The 7,790-nt window shown below is 40.5% G+C and overlaps 1 pseudogene; it reads right to left on the minus strand.

Moving 5' to 3' along the window:
* Positions 1-2,574: 2,574 nt before the first annotated feature.
* Positions 2,575-7,610, minus strand: LOC112076790 (erythroblast NAD(P)(+)--arginine ADP-ribosyltransferase-like; annotated as a pseudogene).
* Positions 7,611-7,790: the final 180 nt, after the last annotated feature.

Raw genomic sequence — 7,790 nt, forward strand, 5'->3', positions numbered from 1 at the left:
GAAGGAAAACGTCACTTCTGGAGGACCTATTGTCCTTTCACTCCCTCCTCTCTACCTTCTCTTCCTCTGTATCCGATGCCACGTTTTATCACTCTAAATGTGAAGTTTCTGCCTCTAACCCTAGGAAACTATTTTCCACGCCCTCCCTCCATCTCTGTGGAGGACTTTGTCAACCACTTTTAAAAGAAGGTTAACGACATCCGCTCCTCATTCACTCAGCCAATTGAGTCCAATGGCCCCACTCACACAGAACTACCCTATGCCTTGACCTCTTTCTCCCCTTACTCTCCAGATGAAATCATGTGACTAGTGCGGTCCGGCAGCCCGACAACCTGCCCACCTGACCCCATCCTCTCCTACCCTCTCCAGCCCATATCAGGAGACCTTCTCACTTCCCTCATCAACTCATCCCTGACCACTGGCTGCGTCCCCTCTGACTTCAAAATGGCCAGTCGCTCCCCTCCTCAAGAAACCAACACTCGACCAGTCTGACATCTAAAACTATGATATTTATTCCCGAAACACTTGAGCGTACTGTCTCTGACCAACTCTCTCGCTATCTTTCTCTGAATAATCTTCTTGACCCTAACCAGTCAGGCTTTAAGATGGTTCACTCAACTGAGACTGCTCTTCTCTGTGTCACGGAGGCTCTCCGCTCTGCCAAAGCTGACTCTCTCTCTCATCTGTTCTCGTCCTCCTAGATCTATCTACTGCCTTTGACAATGTGGACCATCATATCCCCCTCTCTACCCTCTCAGGGCTGTGCGTCTAAGGCTCTGCACACTCTTGAACTCCTCCAACCAGGTGGAATGGAGAGGATCTGTGTCAGCACCATATACTCTCACTACTGCTGTCTCCCAGGGCTAGGTTCTAGTTTAAAATGTGTTAGAGGAGGGCTGGAACAAAAGCCTGCATACACAGTAGCTCTCCAAGAGGAGGGTTGTCCACCTCTGGTGTAAAAGGATACAAAACAGTAGCTCTCCAAGAGGAGGGTTGTCCACCTCTGGTGTAAATGGATACAAAACAGTAGTTCTCCAGGAGGAGGGTTGTCCACCTCTGGTGTAAAAGGATACAAAACAGTAGTTCTCCAGGAGGAGGGTTGTCCACCTCTGGTGTAAAAGGATACAAAACAGTAGCTCTCCAAGAGGAGGTTGTCCACCTCTGGTGTAAAATGATACAAAACAGTAGTTCTCCAGGAGGAGGGTTGTCCACCTCTGGTGTAAAATGATACAAAACAGTAAAGCTCTCCAGGAGGAGGGTTGTCCACCTCTGGTGTAAAAGGATACAAATAAACTTTCCTCTTCTTCACTTGGAGTTAGTGTGCTCTTTTTTACAGGTTTGCACTGTGGGAAGCAATGTAAACCCTGTCTCAGAGACACATATGGAATAGAACATACATTTGCATGAACTTCAGGCGTCTTTAAGATGCTGCATCTGTCTGCAAGGCAGTCACAGCCTCTCCTCAGTGCTTCTAAAAAATTACACTTATATAGAGAACCCGTCACACAAAAACAGACACACACATACACCCACACAGGCAGGAAACACCATACAGCTTCTGAGAATTGTTTGTTCATACTTCTTTCATACTGAGCTATGTGTGAACATGACTAAGAGCAACACCACTGCTGATACTGAGAAAAGGTGTGTGTGTGTTCGTGTTATTGTGTGTGTGCTTGCGTATTAGTACTGAGAGACCATTAAACCTCATAATCTTTCCCCTCTATTCAAGGACCAATAGCCAATATACCACTAATCAATCAATTGATTGATCGATCAGTCGATATATCAACCAATCAATGAATCAACTATCAGGGAATAAGCAAAACAGCAATAAGGCAAATCTTGAGGCCCCAAGTATACTATTTGGAGCCAATCAAGGACGGCAGAGGCGGGGCACCACCTGCTATGAGAATCCGCTGGTGATGGGTGACATGCCTGTGGGCCAATCAGGGCGGGGCACGTTGTGAAGAAATGTCCATTGAGGTATGTGTATTACAGAATAAACCAGGTACCGCTTGTAGACTTCTTTCTCTGTTGGTCTCTACCCAGTTCTTATTGTCCTTTCTGATTTCCCTCTTATTGGAGACAAAATGTCTGGGGGGGGGGTGTAAAGCAAGACACTACAGTAAATATCCCCCCCACCAGTTGGTAGTTTCCAGAATCAGTTTATTGGACAGTTAAACTTGTGGCATGTTATACTACATCTTAATCAGTGGCCCATGTAATGTTGTATCTTCAGACTGTCTAAATGTAGTACAGTGAAAGTGAAAACTTAAAGGATGAGACATACTGTATTCAAGCTCAATGATTTTCTATATTCATGTTGAAACAAGCTGCAGAAGGTATATAAGTGCTTTAAAGTCTCCTATGGAGTCTGAAACACAGGCTAATACACACATCTTAATAATAACTATTTCATGTAGTCAGGAGGAGGTTTTTATGTAACATCCACCAATGAACCAATTAACGTAATACAATGAAAGCTTTAGACACTGAAAACACGTTGTTTGGCTTAATTTACTTTAAGAAGGATAAGCAGCGTAGTTGTTAGGTCAATGTTAGGTCAATCCTCTTTAGGGACAATGATTCAAGATCAAGATTGATTTTCTTATTTAATAGTTGGCTTGTTAAAAATGTTACAATTCGGGTTACTCAGTGTGTTGATACTCTTTAGTTTGTACACAACGTCACACCACAGGTTTTCATCATTTTCTTTCTTCAGCACGGCAGTAACTTTGAACACCTCATACGGTGGAATCAACACCTCCTTTTCATAATTCCCCATCTCTGGGTAGGACTTCAGGTCAGCGCCAAAACATGTCTTTATCTCAAAGCAAGACTTCTCTCCAAAATGTGTCAAGTTCTTTAGGAAAGAACTGGAGGCAAAGAGGCCAAATCTGATTTCCTTGTTCACTTCACCTGCAAACTCCATGTTGGTTCTCCGGTATGTGGTGTGACAGCCCTGTTGGTTTTCTTTTAGGAGGCGGAGAGCATCAGTCAGCAGGAAATGCAGGGAGTGGAACTGGAAGGAGGTTGTGTACTCTGTTCTATTGGTCCGGACTGCTTGGTTGAACGCTCTGTATATCTTAGGTTGACCTCCTGTGTAAGCACAGATATCCTTGATATGATTGTGACTAAGTTTGTCTAGTTTTTGGTTCACTATTATTTTTTGTGGCACATTTTTCTGCTTTCGTCCAGGCTTGTTCAAAGATCCCTCTTGCATTGGTTTCATTTCAAAGATATTCCTTCACCTTTTTGCCCATTCTTTTCAATGCAGCCTTTATACATGTCGTCAACAGACTCAGGGACCATGTCTAAGGGTATGGGGGAATTGAGATCAGGCTGACAGAGATGAACCTTCAAAGAGAATGGAGGGGAATAACAGGCAATAACTGTAAAAACAGAGGAATATTTTGTAAATATTTAAATTATCATTCTCTCTTCTCTCTTTCTAAAATTCATTAATTCAAATTCAATATGTTTTAATGGCATGAATACACACAATTATAAACAACAGTGACAACAATAAAAGTAGTAGCTATAATAATATAATAATATATACGGTACCAGTCAAATGTTTGGACACACCTACTCATTCAAGGTTTTTTCTTTATTTGTACTATTTTCTACACTGTAGAATAATAGTGAAGACATCAAAACTATGAAATAACACATATGGAATCATGTAGTAACCAAAAAAGTGTTTAAACAAATGAAAATATATTTGAGATTTGACATTTTTCAAACTTGCCACCCTTTGCCTTGATGACAGCTTTATACACTCTTTTGGCATTCTCTCAACCAGCTTCATGAGGTAGTCATCTGGAATGCATTGTTGTGTTCGTTTCATGTTAATTCAGTCTGTGTTCCCGGTCCAAAATGACCGCCCCATTATAGCTGATTATAAATCCATAATAACACATATATGATCACCCAATGTTGTGTTAGATCTTTTTATCAACTTAAGTTCTTGTGAACATTACAAGTTTTGAACTTCTATTTGCTATTCATGGCCTGTAGGCCTCATTGACCTGAGCTCATACAACTCGTTTTAGAAGAAAAAAAGCATAATGTATAGATTATTTTGACTATAACAAATACTCAGATGAAACACATGGTGCTATTTATCACAGACTACTTTTTGTCAAAGTTTAACAAGGACTCTCTCCTCCTCACCAGTGTCATGATCAAAGATAGAACCAAGAGCCTCACATTGTAACGGGCTTCCTCCTCCTCTTCATACGAAGAGGAGGAGTAGTGATTCGACCAAACTGCAGCGGGTTGTGAATACATAATGATTTAATAAACAAAACAGAAGAACACGACGAACACTTGAATAATTACAAAAACAAATAAACGAATGTAGACAGACCTGGACCCGAACTTACATACAACGTGAAGAACGCATGAACCAGGAAACAGACTACATAAAACGAACAAACAAACAAAACCCGGAACAGTCCCGTGTGGCGTAACATACAGACACTGACACAGGAGACAATCACCCACAAACAAACAGTGAGAACAACCTACCTTAATATGACTCTCAATCAGAGGAAACGTCAAACACCTGCCTCTAATTGAGAGCCATACCAGGCAACCCAAAACCAACATAGAAACAGAAAACATAGACTGCCCACCCAAAACTCACGCCCTGTCCATCAAACACATACAAAACAACAGAAAACAGGTCAGGAACGTGACACACATACAGTACATCGTTTGGTCATTGTGCTGCCACAGAATGAATCGTGAGCAAGGCCTCAAAAAAGCTTTATATACCAGAGCTGTGAGTTCTATATATTATTGAAACAATGTTGCGATTGTTTGTGAGAATGCCAACAGGTGTGGTTCCCGTGGGGGAAAGATTCCCATGGGGGTTGCCGTGGAAGCCAAGAAGGGGAGTGAGGTGCTCAAACACACATGCGTGTGGGGGTCTGGGAGAGGAAGTGTGTCCATCTGATGAATGGGCATGTCCCTGAACTCTATTTTATACACTAATTGTAGTCTCACCCATTCATTTCTAATGACCAGACATTTTTGACCGGGAACACCACCGGTGTAAAAAAGTTAAATAAAACACCAAAAATGTAATGAAAATCATCAAAATGTATTTTGTTTGTTCAGATGCCCAGTGTGGACAAAGTCATGGAACCTTATGACAATCAGATTAAATGAACTACATTTGTCAGAGAGAAAACTTGTAAATCGGTCCAATTCGACCGGAACACAGCAGGAGGGTTAACAGGCGTGCCTTGTTTAAAGTTAATTTGTGGAATTTCTTTCCTTCTTAATGTGTTTGAGCCAATCAGTTGTGTTGTGACAACCTGCATGGCTACCACAGCATTCTGCAGTGATACTCATATACGGAAGATAGCCCTATTTGGTAAAAGACCAGTCCATATTATGGCAAGAACAGCTCAAATAAGCAAAGAGAAACGACAGTCCATCATTACTTTAAGACATGAAGGTCAGTCAATCCGTAAAATATCAAGTGCAGTCGCAAAAACCATCAAGTGCTATGATGAAACTGGCTCTCATGAGGACCGCCACAGGAAAGGTAGACCCAGAGTTACTTCTGCTGCCTGCTGCAGAGGATAAGTTCATTAGAGTTACCAGCCTCAGAAATTGCAGCCCAAATAAATGCTGAGTTCAGACACATCTCAACATCAACTGTTCAGAGGAGACTGCGTGAATCAGGCCTTCATGGTCAACTTGCTGCAAAGAAACCACTACTAAAGGACACCAATAATAATAAGAAATTTGCTTGGGCAAAGAAACATGAGCAATGGACATTAGACTGGTGGAAATCTGTCCTTTGGTCTGATGAGTCCAAATTTCAGATTTTTGCTTTTAACCGCCGTGTCTTTGTGAGACGCAGAGTAGTTGAACATAAGATCTCTGCATGTGTGGTATCCACCATGAAGCATGGAGGAGGAGGGGATGGTATGCGGGTGACACTGCCTGTCATTTATTTAGAATTCAAGGCACACTTAACCTGCATGGCATTCTGCAGTGATACTCAATCCCATCTGGTTTGTTTTTCAACGGGACAATGAGCAGCCAACAAGTGCTCAGTTTATGTGGGAACTCCTTTAAGACTGTTGGAAAAGCATTCCTCATTAAGTTGGTTTAGAGAATGCCAAGAGTGTGCACAGTTGTCATCAAGGCAAATGGTGGCCACTTTGAAGAATCTCAAGCCTTAAAAATCCTTCTTTAACCTGTCTCCTCCCCTTCATCTACACTGATTGATGTGACATCTATATGAGATCATAGCTTTCACCTGGATTCACCTGGTCAATCTGTCATAGATAGAGCTCTTAATATTTTGTCAGTGTCCACTGAGACAGAGTGGCGTTGTTTTATTCAAATGCTTTCTCCGGTAAGATTGACGTATCTTGCTGTCAGTCAAATTATAAATATTTAGAGACCTCCCCACAGTTTGACTTTGTTGCATTTAGGGGAGCTCAGGTCTCACACTTGTTGCTGAGCCCCCCCCACCTGTAATTTGCACTCTGAATGTAACCAAAGAAGTTGCGTGAAATTAAAGAGTAACAGATAATTGGAAGCCATCAAGCCTCACTCTATCATTAATTTACAATTTCTTTTAATAATAAAACCAGCCAGGAAACTCCTTAGTTATGACTTGTTTATTCAATGTCAGACTGATCAACTATAAGCAGAGCAAAGAGTGTAAAGGGTGGCTAATTTGAAGAATCTAAAATATAAAATACATTTTGATTTGTTTAACACTTTTTTGGTTACTACATGATTCCATATGTGTTATTTCATAGTGTTGATGTCTTCACTATTATTCTACAATGTAGAAAATAGTAAAAAATAAAGAAACTCTTGAATGAGTAGGTGTGTCCAAACTTTTGACTGCTACTGTACGTGTATATATATATATATATATATAACAAATAGAAAAAAGAAACAAATACATATATAACACAAAAATGTAATACTGTAATACCTCTCCGCTTCTACACACTTCACACCACTCTATACATAGTCACTTTAATAAGTCTACCTACATGTACATATTACCTCCACTAACCGGTGCCTCCGCACATTGACTCTGTACCGGTATCCCCTGTATATAGCCTCGCTATTGTTATTTTATTGCTGCTCTTTAATTATTTTTTACTTTTAACTTAACACTTTTTTTTTCAACTGCATTGTTGTTAAGGGCTTGTAGGTGAGCATTTCACTGTTGTATTCGGCACATGTGACAAATACAATTTGATGACTCCACATACTGTTCTCTCTCTCTCTCTCTCTCTCTCTCTCTCTCTCTCTCTCTCTCTCTCAAAATAAAATTTAACTTTAAGGGCTTTATTGGCATGGGAAACATATGTTAACTTTGCCAAAGCAAGTGAAGTAGATAATAAACAAAAGTTAAATAAACAATAAAAATGAACAGTAAACATTACATTCACAAAAGTTCCAAAATAATAAAGACATTTCAAATGTCATACTATGTGCAAATATTTCTCTCTCTCTCTCAAAATAGTGTAGTATCTTACCATCTTGGAGTCCACACCCAAAGTCCAAGCCTGGATGAAATACAGCACAGCAAAGGTTAGGATCTTGTGTCTTGCCATGATGTCAACATATATTGGTCCAATGGCAAAATGTAATGGAGATGAGTTGCCTTTTAAGATACAGAAACAGAATTCAAATGTTCAGCAATCAGAGAGCCTTGTTATACAACTGCTCTTAAGGTTATTTTCACAGTCCCTCCTCTCTTGATAGGAATAGACACATGCGGGCACAATTACCCA

Source organism: Salvelinus sp. IW2-2015, unplaced genomic scaffold (genome assembly GCF_002910315.2).
Source record: "Salvelinus sp. IW2-2015 unplaced genomic scaffold, ASM291031v2 Un_scaffold4038, whole genome shotgun sequence".
Lineage (NCBI taxonomy): Eukaryota > Metazoa > Chordata > Actinopteri > Salmoniformes > Salmonidae > Salvelinus > Salvelinus sp. IW2-2015.